We start from the raw sequence: 15,404 nt of genomic DNA, 5'->3' as shown, positions 1-15,404 counted from the left end.
ACATAACCTTGTGTGTATTTGACAGTTTAAACACAATAAAACATGAAAGAGAAGTTAGTTTAATACATACGAGACGTGCCGTCTGACAGACAGCTTTCTGTGCGCATGCTTCAGATGTGTGCGCTCAGAAAACCATACATTAGAAGTTTAAACTGATATAGCTTTAAAACACATGCAGATATTAGTCAAGTCAAGTCAAGTCAAATTTATTTATATAGCGCTTTTACAATTGGTAATTGTTTCAAAGCAGCTTTACATATTAGAAGCACAGAAAAAAAGGAAGTGGTTAAAAATAAGCTGTACAAACAAGCGTGGTAATATGTAACATATACAAGATGGTGCTACATTAAGCCAATGTCGGCTGACTTCCAGGGGTGGAAAAAACCCCCTAGGAGAAAAACCCAGCGTGCTAGCACTGGGAAAAAAGTCCTAGGAGGGAAAAAACCCCTTGGAAGATATATATAATATATGTAAATGGATATGGAGATCAAAATCTGAATTATACATTTTAATTATAGAGATTAAAAATAGATTATATATAAATATATGTAAGCGGATACGGGGATTAAAAATCTGAATTATAGATGCAGCCAGAACTGGATCTTTAGGCCCATTGTCTCCTGGGCTACGTTGTAGTCAGGTCCAGACGCAGGTTCTCCATCTGACCTGGATACGGCCTGGATCCAGCACCCGGCAAACCTCAGGATAAGCAGAGAGACAGATATTAGCGTAGATGCCACTCTTATTCTGATGTACAGGTATATCTAGTGTTATAGGAAATGTTCTCGGTTCCGGCCGACCTAATTATTGCAGCTCAACAATCCTTTAACGGATTTGAAAAATGTTAATGTATTGATAATGTGTTATGTGTATGCAAGAGCAAAGAGATGTGTTTTTAAACTTTCATGATGAAGAAGAACTGAAATGTCCGTGAGTGTGATCATGATATAGATGATAATCAAAACCAAGCAGATGTTTTGTTAGTTTTTGGCAGAATATCGAGGCAAGAGCTGTAAAGGCTCCGCCCTCTTCTGGAAAGGGGGCGGGGAGCAGCAGCTAATTTGCATTTAAAGACACATGCACGAAACAACATGTTTTTGCTTCCACTCAAAGATTGGCATTTACAACAAGCTATAATAAATGATATTTTGAGCTGAAACTTCACAGACACCTGAGACTTATATTACATCTTGCGAAAAGGGGCATAATGGGTCCCCTTCAAACAGTCTTTGTCCTCTGTCAGCTGTGTAATTGATTGTGGCCTTGTGGGTGAAAGGGCGTAAATGTCCCATGAGTCCCTGCAGTGACAGCAGAGGTGTCTGTCCTCTGGTAATGGCAGATTGGAGACAGACACTAACATTTTGAAGATGCAAAGTCTCTGGTGACCTAATGAGAGGTAGAGGGAGAGAAAGAGTGATAGAGGATGATGGAGAGAAAGAATGCCTTTGGGCGTTCTTGTGTTTCACAAATATTGTCGTTGTGACCCTCGCGGTATCCCAGTCTCATGTTTCAGCTCAGCTGAGCCGTGTCGGCTGAATATGGGCAGATGTGACGTTTGTGTTGATTAATATTCCCATCACTCCCTTTTTGTCACTATATGGTTTTATGGATGCAGTGGAAAGGATGCTCATTTTCCTTATCTCTATTATTTGTTTCAATTGGTAAGGTTACTAAATTATCAATCTTATTCTGCATGACCTATATATATATATACTGTTGAGAACATTTTTATGCAAACTATCTACAATGGAAACTAATGGAGTGTGTGATGTGCTTTAACCCCAGAGGACATTCTTTGCTGCGCATCTCTGGCCAAATACCTTTTGCGCAAATGTTGGGTTGGGTTTTGCTTAATGGTGTAAAACGGGGTTTGTGGAGCAGAGATCATGCAGGCTGTAATATCTCAAGATTGATGGGATTTGATTTGAGGTCAAGAACGATTATTTAACATCGGTTACTAACTGCTTAATCATGGTTAAAGAAAACAGTAGGTTTTATTTGGCAGGAGCTTCAGCTTAAGCTGGATAAAGTATGGTAGACTCAATGGCCCATACAGCAAGTTGCGCCTGATTTATTTTGATGATTTTATGAATATTTTTTGACTGTGTGATGTATTTCATATGGTTTTCAAAAGAACTATATGATGATGGAACATGAAATCTGTGTTTCCCTATCCTGATCAAGCCAGTTCTAGAACAGATTCATTTCCCTTCTACATTCCTAATATAATTCCATGTCTTTCTGGGTACAATCAATCCCCATTTCAGGTGCTACTGACAAAGTGATTTGGAGTGTGAACGCTCATCTATTGCCGCTGTTATCCACACTGTACCTCTGTTTCACCCCTCATGATGGACCGGTCCCCTCGCTGTCTACCGGGAAAATTTCTGTCAGATTTGATTATGTGGGCTGGCAATAAGAGACTGCTTTTGACCTCCAGGACCCTGCTCACTTTTTAACAGGCAAGTGTAGTGGACAGCCCTCAGAGAGTAATCACTGTCAAATGAACCGTTGATAAATGTGTTTGGCTCTCATTTGAGAATCTGTCATGGAAGCTCACATGCAGAGGAGTCCAAATCTCTTTCCAGCTCTGCCGAGAAACACCAGGAGAGATGCCTGCCAAGACCACCAAGACCTTACTGTTTCCAGCTTTGTGGGTTTTAAGTTTTGAGTCTTTTGTTTTTTGGATGACACGCTTCAAAATGATATACGTCTACTGGACTTTGTAAGTTTGTGTGTTAGGTGTGTAGGGGAGATATGGTGAGGTAAGGTATGGTGACGTTAGAAAGACCAGTAACTATAAGGTTTTGAGTTTTCTCAAACACCATGATCAAAGTGGTTTAAATCAGAATCATTTTGTTAATTATATCCTCCAAACAAAAATGACAATAGTAGCATATTTTTTTTAATAACGGTTTCAGGTCAGGAGTACTTTTCATAAATGTCAAGATGAGGTTTAATGTGTTAGATGTTGCCTTTTCCATTTTTATCATCTAATTATATGTGACCCCTGCTGTCAAAATGAGTGGGAATGTGCTCAGGCTTATTTCGGGCTACAGGCAAAACAAGTGAAAAATGTCAATTTTGGTCAAATTTGAGGTTTCGACAAAAATTAAGCCCTCGTCTAGCGATCCCTATGCTCCAAGGAGCAATTAAACATCTAAAAGTGTTTTTACTTGTATGTTTTCTGAGAGGAGTACCTTTCTCTGCTCACTTCTGAACGACTGCTGCTTGCCTCAGCATGAGTTTGGTATCGCTTTAAAGCGCAGCATTCCAACTTTGTGAATATTCATAGTGAATTCTCAATGGCATGAGTCTGAAACAATGAAATGTGATTTTAAAAATCATGCTGATGTAAATAAATACTCGTGCTGACTGACAGATCCGAAGTGTGGCTGCAAAGAAATCCTATATACACATATGCACAATTAGTAAAAAAAAATCTGTCTTGGCGAGTATTCATGCAAACATTATCTGCAATGTTTAGTTAACTGTTGGGAAAAAAACATCTGATGTGTAACATTATATTAAATGTGTTTGGTACAGTAGGTCTTAATAAATAGGCTGTCTGTTTCATTAACGTTAATCAAACAGTTGTGGAATCATGGAGAAAAAAAAGTTAAATATATATTTATGGATTTTGACTTGGTTTCTGCCAAATTTGGTGGTATTACCAGGGATTTTAAGGTATGGTTTCTACACCGGATAAGTTGAATTTACTTAAAAAAATTTGAGGAAACTGGTTGCCCTAAAAAAAATTAAGTAATGTTAACTTAATAATTTGAGTTCATTCAACTTAAAAGGTTTTGTAATATTAATTACTTTGTAGTTATTACACCTAGTATATTTAAGTTCAATGTACTAAGCAAGTTGCCACCAATCAAAATTCATCCATGCCTCCCATCATGCATTGCTGCATGAATAAATTATGAGCTGAATCGTCTTAGTAATTTTCTTTATTCTCACTATTTAAATTTTGCTGTTTTTCTGTGACTTTTTAGTAGCTTGTTTTCTAATGTTCAGAGTTGATCTGTTTATCAGAATATGTTGCTTGTCACCGTTGTTGAGATTCATACACTGATTCTTGATGTCTGTATATATATATATATATTTTTTTTTTTTTTTTTTTTTTTTTTTGTGATAAGGACAACTGAAAAAAATAAAATAAATAAAAATTGTATTGTAAAAGTTGATCTTCCGAATCACAGTGTTGCTGTAATCAATAATGTAAATCTAACTCAGAGATTGGGCTCTAAATGAATTCAGTGATTCAGATCAAATAATGATTATCTGAAAACACCACCTCATCATCTTTTAACTTTGCTTTTCTGGTTGGTTTTAATGCAGTTAAAACTGCCCAAACAAAATTGAATATTAAAAATTCAAGGGTCAAGAGCTCAACTAAAACAAACCCTGACCTCGATGATGGTAACTTAAAAATTGTAATTTTCTCCTTTGGTGAAAAATTATAAAAAGGTAAATGTTTGGAAAAAAATGTCTGTAGAACAGCCAAAACAAATGTTCCAACTGCTCATCAGCAGCTCCTTGAATTCACACACACCACGTCAAAATGGCGTCATTACCTGCCGCAAACCAGTGTGTAGGAGGCGTGGTCAGGAGAAAAACTTCATAATTTAAGTGCATTTAACAGCAAATACACCCACAAATTAGTAGAATATACTTATATTTTATAAGTAATGCAACCAAACTTAAATATTTTAAGTATATTGTAATTATTTTTTAAGTAAATGTAAAATCCGGGCTATAAGAGTGTAGGTGATTTTATTTTGGAACCTTCAGGAAACTTTAACTCCATTTTTCTCAAAATGGACTCTATTAACTTCAAACAGGTAATTATTTGTCAGATTCCAACAAATCATACATCATTTTGAAGGTTTAGAGAATGTGAAAATAACTGATAATTTGCTCATTTAAGCTATTTAGTGAAATGCTCCTCTAGAGTTCATTTCTCTAGTGAACTAACATGCTGAAGACACTAAATGACTTGCCTGAGGTAAATGTAGTGCTACGTTAGATATTATTCTCAAGCTGTTTTATTGATGTCTTTCTGCGGTCGAAACACTGGTTGGAGATTACATGTAAACATATCTATGCATAGATCCTCTTTTCTTCTTCTTCTGTGCTTTTCCTGTTGTGGCGGTTAGCAAACAGCATGCGCGCCCCCTTCTGGACTGGAGTGTGGATCACCTGTGACTGAATGTATTCATCATCTGACTCTATGCACTGAACCTTGACAGTTCGGGATGAATGCATGAACTGTTACACCCTTCATATATATGCATATTGCTATGTTATTTGAGGATGGTTGATGGTGGTTACTTCCTGCTTATTGAAGTTTTTCTGCTTAAAGAGTCTCTATTTTGTATTGGTCCCTTGAGGACCAGCCGTGGGTTTTGTGAATGTGGATTCTGGAACTGTTAAATGATAGGATCTGGTATTTTTTGATGGTATTGTAAGTTATTTACAGCACAGAGTGTGATCCCTGTAGAAATCTCATCACATCTGTAACTACATGGTGTCTTCTTTCATCACTCTTTTGATCTCTGCGTGTCTGTTAGCTGCTCTTAAACTTGAAGTCAGTCAATTCACACACACACACACACACACACACACACACTTTATGTTCTCAACAGTGTGCATCTGTAGTACTGCAATATCTACAGCTATTGCTTTTAAATCAAAAGCAGCAGATTTATTATGTATAATCCTATAAATTGAAGGTGTGTTGGTTTGGTGCCCACAGAACCTGAATGCATAATTTCATAGTTGTATATTCATATATTCATATTTGGGTGACTGTTTGATTAAAGGTACTTTTGAATTCTTGAAATGTTGAAAAATGTCATTTCACACTGTTTTGCATTTACATTTGAACATTTATCACGTTCTGGAATACAGATTTGCTTATGGCCTTGAAGTAGAAGTTGATGTAATGTCATGCAAAGACATTTTCAGTTTTTAGAAAATTGGCTTTTGATTTACTGTACAATGTTAGCTAGCCAATTAACTTTCTATTTATAAAATAAGCCCAATAGAGCATCTGTCATTTTCCTTTAAATCATGTCAAAGGACAGAAAAGTTCCTCTAATCGAAGAATCATCCATTTCACTACTATTTAAAAGTGTGGGGTCATTAATACAAAAAAAAAAAAAAATTGCAATCTGCAAGGACACAGTAAAAAACATTCCCAAAAACTAATTTTCAGTGTTTCAATGGAAACTCATTCTGTAATTCATTCTGAGTTATATTCTGCTCTGTTCATGTTCATTTAAGAATCGAGACGACACCGGCATCTGTTAGATAATATGAAACTCGAGAGCATTATTAGAACCGGATTCTAAAAAGTATTCTGAAATGTAAGCATAATTTCTTTGCGGTCCAGCCTGTCATGTATTTCATTAAGATGCCATTATTGCCTCTGTACCCTGACTCCACTCTGTCAAGCTGTAGAGGCCGACTGACAGAGAGCCCCACCATCTATTGATGTGTTTATTCCCCTGTTAGCTCTCAGTCGTAGATGGAAAAATAATTTGTTTTGCGAGAGTAGGAAGGCACTTGCTAATGGCGGCGTGTGTGTGGGCATTCGGCATAGTGCTCTATGACCTCATAGCTGGACGAGATGTGCTTCAGTGATTAGAGTCATACCAGCCTTTCTACAAGAATTTTGAAATGTTTAATTAGACCTCTGACCATTTGCTTATTTTATTTTGATTCTGTGCAGTCGCATTCACAATCTTAGATTCACGTTTTTATTTCAGTCACTGTTAGCTTCCATTAAAGTCAACCTGAAATCATCCTGAAATATTGAGAATGATTCATCGGTGCATGTTATTTCAAAAGAACAACATGCTTTGATTTTGTAATCTTTAATCAAAATGTAGTAAATTGCTGTTCCTTGGAAACAACACTGATGTAATTTATTTATTTGTAAAATGGGTAAAATTCATGTTGACTGTAATTGCACCCACATCTTGTAACTACGGAGCCCCTAGAGGGACATGGTGATGGAAAAAAAATATGACATAGGAAAGAAAAAATAAAATTCGCAGTGCAAAAAATCTTTTGTGTCTTGTTTCCAGTCCAAATATCTAAAAATTCTTAAATTAAGATGAATTTACCAGACAAGTAAAATGCATAAGATAGTATGTCTTGTTTTCTGAAAATAATAATAATAACTTTTTTTGCAGTGAAATCCAGAAGTTTTGCATTGTCTCCAGAAACTTTTCATTCACTTGCAAAGAACGGGGGAACACAAAAACATTGAAATATATTTTTTCCTCCCATCTCATATTTTTTCCATCACCATGCATGTTTTCTCTAAATGAATATCTAAATTTTAGCACTCTTTGTGTTTTATAGCAAGATGTCCCGGGCTCAGCTGAGCATGGTCTATGATGCCGTTATCTATGAGTGAACATGGAGAAACGGACTGTTCTGAGCGCAGCTCTCTCAATGAAAATTAATGCAGGCATTTGGGTTCAAGGTGATATTTTATTTGGTATTAGCCTATCAATTTGCTAATGCACAACTTTGGAGAGTTGCTCCAAAGAACAAGGTGACAGCTGTTGGAAATGGATATTGATTATAAAAGGCTGCTGGGTTTTCTTTTTACTTTTTCCTCCCCTTTTATCTTTGTCTTTCTCTTTTGGTCACGCTGTAATGTCTTATGCAGCGCAAAGCATGATGGATGGCCAAAGCTGATTTCAAGGCTTCGCGTCAGAAGCGCACTTTTGAGGATACCTGATCGAATTTCAGCCCTCTTTTCTGTGGAATCTCTTGGACATTATTATTGATTTTCAACCTCGGCCATGAAAATGGACCTGTGCACAAATAACTGAATAAAAATAGAGTCTGGTTTAAATATTTCCTTTTAGGGCATTATAGGATCGTCACATGGGACTGCATATCTAAAATCACAATATTATTCTCATATGTAGGTAAAGTCATGTGATTTTGGTGTTAGCACACCTGTATAGTTGACCTACATTTGGGTGTTTCTTCAGCTATGGAAACTTTGAGAAATTAAACTCCTTTTTACACTCTCTCTGCTGTAGTTTTGTTTGTCCACTAACAATGCCTTGTCATTTTTGTTTTATGAAGATCAATAATATTTCCATATCCAATTATTTATTATTAACAAACTCTAGTGGAAATAATATTTGCAACATTGGAATAAACCGGCTGATTTGCCAAAGCTATATTAATGCAAGTTCAAGATTACACTCTATATAGAACTTTTAAGGGTTCTGTCAGGCACTTCATCTGAAGAACATTTTAGGGGTTCCTGTCATGGGATCATTAATTTTATTTTAATACATTTTTAATTTTAATTAAATTTAAGAGTAAAAATAAACATACTTTATCACTACTGAAAAAAAAATGAAATAACATGAGAGTATTATACAATAATTTAAGTAAATTCTCCCTTGGCATAAAGAACCCTAGAGTTCCTTTTTGTGAACCTTTTGTGTGTGCGTGAAACACATTTTTGCTGTTAAAAATGCGAGATGCAAGTCAGTGGAATGGGGGGGGGAAAAAAGTGCAAGGTCTAGAGAAGCGTTTTTTACGAGTTGAACTTCTTTTGACTTGAGCAGCTAATTTTTAAATGCTGCATCATGCAAGAGACGCTGCAAAAGACGTGAGACGTGAGCGCAACGGTTAAATATGGAACGCCAGGCAGTTCAAATACACGCACATTTTTATGCGTAAACAACACATCAGTGACGCATTGTTTACACATTGTTTGCGTGTTGATTACACATTGTTTGTGTACCGTGTTGATTATGTGTTGTTTGCGTATTGATTACGTGTTGATTATGCATTGATTTCACGTTAAGTGTTGTTTGCATGTCAATTACGTGTTGATTACATGTTGTTTGCACATCGATTACGTGTTGATTACGTGTTGTATGAACGGCGATTACGTGTTGATTACATGTTGTTTGCACATCGGTTACGTGTTGATTACGTGTTGTATGAACGGCGATTATGTGTTGATTACATTTTGTTTGCATGTCAATCATGTGTTGATTACATGTTGATTACATGTTGTTTGCATGTCAATTATGTGTTGATTACATGTTGTTTGCATGTCAATCATTTGTTGATTACATGTTGTTTGCACGTCGATTACATGTTGATTACATGTCAATTATGTGTTGATTACATGTTGATTATATGTTGTGTGCACGTCGATTACATGTTGATTACATGTTGTTTGCATGTCAATTATGTGTTGATTACATGTTGTTTGCATGTCAATCATGTGTTGATTACATGTTGTTTGCACGTCGATTACATGTTGATTACATGTCAATTATGTGTTGATTACATGTTGATTATATGTTGTGTGCACGTCGATTACATGTTGATTACGTGTTGTATGCATGTCAATTATGTGTTGATTACATGTTGATTACATGTTGATTACATGTTGTTTGCACGTCGATTACATGTTGTTTGCATGTCAATCATGTGTTGATTACATGTTGATTACATGTTGATTACATGTTGTTTGCACGTCGATTACATGTTGTTTGCATGTCAATCATGTGTTGATTACATGTTGATTACATGTTGATTACATGTTGTTTGCACGTCGATTACATGTTGTTTGCATGTCAATCATGTGTTGATTACATGTTGATTACATGTTGTTTGCACGTCGATTACATGTTGTTTGCATGTCAATTATGTGTTGATTACATGTTGTTTGCACGTCGATTACATGTTGATTACGTGTTGTATGCATGTCAATTATGTGTTGATTACATGTTGATTACATGTTGTTTGCACGTCGATTACATGTTGATTACATGTCAATTATGTGTTGATTACATGTTGTTTGCACATCGGTTACGTGTTGATTACGTGTTGTATGAGCGGCGATTACGTGTTGATTATGTGTTGTTTGCACATCGATTACGTGTTGATTACATGTTGATTGCACATCGATTACGTGTTGATTACGCATTGATTACTTATTGATTATATGTTGTTTGCACATCGATTACGTGTTGATTACGTGTTGTATGAACGGCGATTACGTGTTGATTACATGTTGTTTGCATGTCAATTATGTGTTGATTACATGTTGTTTGCACATCGGTTACGTGTTGATTACGTGTTGTATGAACGGCGATTACGTGTTGATTACATGTTGTTTGCATGTCAATCATGTGTTGATTAAATGTTGATTACATGTTGATTACATGTTTTTTGCACGTCGATTACATGTTGATTACATGTCAATTATGTGTTGATTACATGTTGTTTGCACATCGATTACATGTTGATTACGTGTTGTATGCATGTCAATTATGTGTTGATTACATGTTGATTACATGTTGTTTGCACGTTGATTACATGTTGATTACATGTCAATTATGTGTTGATTACATGTTGTTTGCACATCGGTTACGTGTTGATTACGTGTTGTATGAACGGTGATTACGTGTTGATTACATGTTGTTTGCATGTCAATTATGTGTTGATTACATGTTGACTACATGTTGTTTGCACGTCGATTACATGTTGATTACATGTTGTTTGCACGTCGATTACATGTCGATTACATGTTGATTACATGTTGATTACATGTTGTTTGCACGTCGATTACATGTTGATTACATGTTATTTGCACGTCGATTACATGCCGATTACATGTTGATTACATGTTGTTTGCACGTCGATTACATGTTGATTACATGTCAGTTGTGTTGATTACATGTTGTTTACACGTCAATTACGTGTTGATTATGTGTTGATTACATATTGATTACATGTTGTATGAACGGCGATTACATGTTGATTACATGTTGTTTGCATGTCAATTATGTGTTGATTACATGTTGATTACATGTTGTTTGCATGTCAGTTACGTGTGGATTACGTGTTGTATGAACGGCGATTACGTGTTGATTACATGTTGTTTGCATGTCAATTACGTGTTGATTACATGTTGTTTGCATGTCAATTACGTGTTGATTACATGTTGTTTGCATGTCAGTTACGTGTGGATTACGTGTTGTATGAACGGCGATTACGTGTTGATTACATGTTGTTTGCACATCGATTACATGTTGATTACGTGTTGTTTACACGTCAATTACGTGTTGATTACATGTTGATTACATGTTGTTTGCATGTCAATTACGTGTGGATTACGTGTTGTATGAACGGCGATTACGTGTTGATTACATGTTGTTTGCATGTCAATTACGTGTTGATTACGTGTTGTATGAACGGCGATTATGTGTTGATTACATGTTGTTTGCACATCGATTACATGTTGATTACATGTTGTTTGCATGTCAATTACGTGTTGATTATTTGTTGTTTGCACGGCGATTACGTGTTGACTACGCGTTGATTTCGTGTTGTGTTGTTTGCACATCCATTATGTGATGATTACATGTTATTTGCGCATCAATTATGCAAAGATTTTTTATGTGTAAACACATAAAATAAATAATCAACACGCAAACAACACATAAACATGACGATGATGTGTTGTTTACACATGGAAATTTGCATGTATTTGAATTGCCTGGCATTCCATAGTTAGAGATGTCCGTTTAGTGCATGTTTACATTGAAAAACAAATTACGTGTTGTTTGAGCGTTGATTACATGATGATTTTTCATGTGTAAACAATTTGTAAACAATGTGTAATCAACAGGCAAACCACACGTAAACACAACGCAACGTGTTGTTTATGCATGGAAATTTGCATGTATTTGAAATGCCTGGCGTTCCATAGTTAAAGACATCCATCTAGTGTTCTAACAAGGTCTAGGATAATGCAAGGTCTAGACATGTGTTTTTTAAAAGTGTAACTTGTTTTGACTTGAGTACCACATTTGTCATGCGCAAGATGCTGCAAAAGACGTGAAATGCCAGCGCAATGGTTAAAGCCATCTGTCTAGTGTGTTTACATTGAAAAACAATATAAAAGTAGTGCAGTGGAATGGAAAAACGCTTTCTGTGTGAGGAGTGACAAGAATAAAACAGACTTACAAACACACAGATTTACTATGTGTCAGCCGACCTCAGGTCTTCTCGTACTGTAGCTGATGTCTTTGTGTATTCAAGGTTGGACTCCATTATTTGATGAGTATGTGTATCCTGAGTTTATGGTCCCATATAAAAGCATGTGTCTTTGTTTGTGTAAAAACTTCTTGCTGTGTAAGCATGCATTTCTTTCGCAGCATTACTCTCGGCTGTTCTTGCCATATTTCAGCAGATGTGTGAGTCTGGCTCCTCATCTGCATCACAGCTGTGAGGTGTCTTCTTATTTAATTGACTTTGACGTGGTGCTCCAAACACACAGAAAAAAAGCTCCCTGCACTCAATCAAAAACGCTTCTGATGAAAATGATACCATCATTTTCATACTCATTCATTCTTTTTTTATTTATCAATTAATATTTGCAGATGTTTCTTTATCGGGATGTTACTGCGCATCCACAGCCATATGATATGTAGAATGGGTCTGGAGTTTTATTAACCCTATAAAGTCTACGGTATCACATTTGATTTAACATCTCTCAATCACTATTGTGTTGCATTGCATAATATGTTTTTCCTCATTGAATATGAGCTCCATATTTTCACTATATCATACTATTTGGATATACTGTATTGAACACACACAAAACCCCACATTTTTATAAAAAGTTCATTATACTGTTCCATTCAAACAAATCAGACTATTATTTCATATGTCAGGCATTATAGGGTTAATGATTTGCTACTTATTGAAGCTACTGAAGCTGCTTATCACTATATAAACGAGAAAATGAATGGTTAAAGGTTACATTCAGCCCACAGAAAGGCCAAACACATCAGATATCTTCCTGTATTGTCACTAACTGTAATCCATTGATGGCCCAAATTAATTTAACCCTTTAGCCATAGATCAATAGGATTGATTATGATAATCTCATCATTGGTAAAAGGTCAAAGGTTAAATGAGTTTAAAGACCGGTCAAAAGCATTTAACACTCTGACCGATGCTCTAGATCTGTCTTTAGGAGGGTTTCTAATTAAGTATCCTAACATGTCCTTGTGCAGATTTCCTAAAAAATAATGTTTGACAAACCAAGATCGATGTTTTTAGTGTGTTGTCACAAACCGGTAAGTGTGAGTCTGTATATGTGCTCATCTTTATACCGTACTGTATCTTCCCTCTGTTTTCAGTTTCCAAAATCATGCTGACATTTGGAAAAACGTCCACATAAACCAGTCGAGTCAAGCATCCAGGTCTCTGAGATACCAGAATATCAAGATATGCTTGATGTGACAGATGTGTTAGGCTGAACTGACACAGCATTCATAACGGGGTACTTACTGTTGACATATTGGGGGCAGAGGAGGAGATGCTGCTGTCGACACTGACTGACTGACTGACTGTATCCAGACAGGCCTTGTGTGGAAAAAGTCAGATATGAAACTCTCACATAGACTGTTATTTTTCCTCAGAAGTGCAAGAATGCAAAGTTTGCCCTTGAAACGAAAGTCAAACAATTTTGTCAGCCTTGTTGTCCAAGGCTAAGCACTCAGATTGAAGCCTTGATTGCATTATCAGAGGTAATCAAAGCAGTTGATAGCTCTTAAAGGGGACCTATTTTGCCCCTTTTTTTCAAGACATAAGTGTCTGTGACATTTCAGCACAAAATATCTCTTATTATAGCATGTTGTAAATACCCATTTTTGAGTGGAAGCAAAAACATTTTGTTTTTGTGCATGTGTCTTTAAATGCAAATGAGCTGCTGCTCCCCGCCCCCTTTCCAGAAGAGGGCGGAGTCTGTACAGCTCATGCCTTGGATACTCTGTTAATTATATGCATGCATTTTAAAGCTATACATTTAAATCTATAAATTCTGATTTATGGTTTTCTGAGCGCACACATCTGAAGCACGCGCACAGAAAGCTGTCTGTCAGACGTCTGTCTAACTTCTCTATCAAATACACACAAGGTTATTTCAAAAACACACAAAGTTCACATAAACACAGTGGGTTATGTCTGTGAATGTAAACAGCGGGGACAGAATGGAAGCGGGGCTATGCTAATATGGCAGTGTCTGTCAGTAGTTGTGGGCGGGGCCTGAGCAATATAACATCACTTTATACTGCAAACGGCTTGTTCTGTGAGACTGCTGAGATTTTATGGGATTAAAAAAGGAGCGTGTTTATTTTCATCATTATAGTGTGGTTGTGTACACACACTGCTGACACACATTTATGTTCAAACACCATGCACAAGTGAATTTTGCATTATAAGTCCCCTTTAAGTTGACACCAGAGCAAAAATGGAGATGGTCCTCACTGCAGAACACGAGATCCAACTCCACCTACTTTACCCGTCTCCACCCCTGAATCTCTTGTGTTCTGCAGTGAGGGGCTACTGCAGAAATGAGCAGGTACAATGAATGTGAGGGGTGGCATGTGGGAAATTCAGACTGTCCTTGGGCCTGTTCGAGCCTTTTATTGCTCCGTTAGTTTGCCTGTAGCGCAGGGAGGCACTAATTAAGGGTTCATTTAATTTCCTGAATCAAACGGAATTTGTCAAACACTGCCGTACGAGCGCTTACTAAGCCCTGTGGTCCTCATAGTTAATGCTGCAAGTCACAAAACACTATTCAGCAGATTTTTAAACAAGGTGTTATACGTTTAAGTGTCTGTATGCTCTCTGTTTTTAACTTGCTATGCTTAATTTCCCTCCCGAAGTGCCGAAATTAGATCATTAGATCAGGAAAGCTTTGATTCAGTTCATCTCTCGTCCAACAATGAATATGTGCTTGTTTAGACCTCCACTCTCTGATTAAGGTAAAATGTCTTGTGTTTTTGACCTTGATCATTAATTTGAACAGTCAAATGAATCATTCGTTTGAATGGTTAAATAACTTTCCTTTCAGAATGATGTTTTTTCTAAATATTTCACTTGAATGCCACAATATAAAATGATTTCATTAAGATGGTTTATATTTCCATTCATTTAACTTATCTCAATAATGTGTGGCATTTCTACACTCAACAACAACTCAAGTTGGGTTAAATATGGTCAAACCCAGCTTTTGTGTTGTTTTAAGCCAGTGGTTGGGTTAAATGTTTGCTCAACCTGCTGGGTAGTTTTATTTAACCCAACTATTGTTTAAAAATGACTATATGGCTGGCTTAAAATGAACCCAAAATATGTTGGAAATTAAAAATCAGACACAGTAAGTAATTTATTAAATGTTTAATGTTTAATTATTATTCATTAAACTTATTAATAAATGTTCATTTCCAACATATTTTGGTTCATTTTAAGCAAGCAATACAGCAATTTCTAACAATAGTTGAGTTAAATAAAACTACCCAGCAGGTTGGTCAAACATTTAA

At 36.2% G+C, this 15,404-nt stretch overlaps 1 protein-coding gene across 1 annotated transcript in view; it reads right to left on the bottom strand.

Annotated features, from left to right (window-relative positions):
• Window positions 1-559: 559 nt before the first annotated feature.
• Window positions 560-15,404, bottom strand: part of epha4b (eph receptor A4b) — a 179,418-nt gene continuing 164,573 nt past the window's right edge. The window contains exon 18 of the transcript XR_010891845.1: window positions 560-699. The gene's annotated coding sequence lies outside the window, so the exon portion shown is untranslated. The remainder of the gene's footprint in view (window positions 700-15,404) is intronic.

This window comes from Chanodichthys erythropterus, chromosome 16 (assembly GCF_024489055.1).
Source record: "Chanodichthys erythropterus isolate Z2021 chromosome 16, ASM2448905v1, whole genome shotgun sequence".
Taxonomy (NCBI): domain Eukaryota; kingdom Metazoa; phylum Chordata; class Actinopteri; order Cypriniformes; family Xenocyprididae; genus Chanodichthys; species Chanodichthys erythropterus.
Note: the sequence above shows the minus strand (reverse complement) of the source record. Positions and strands in the feature narration are given on the sequence as shown.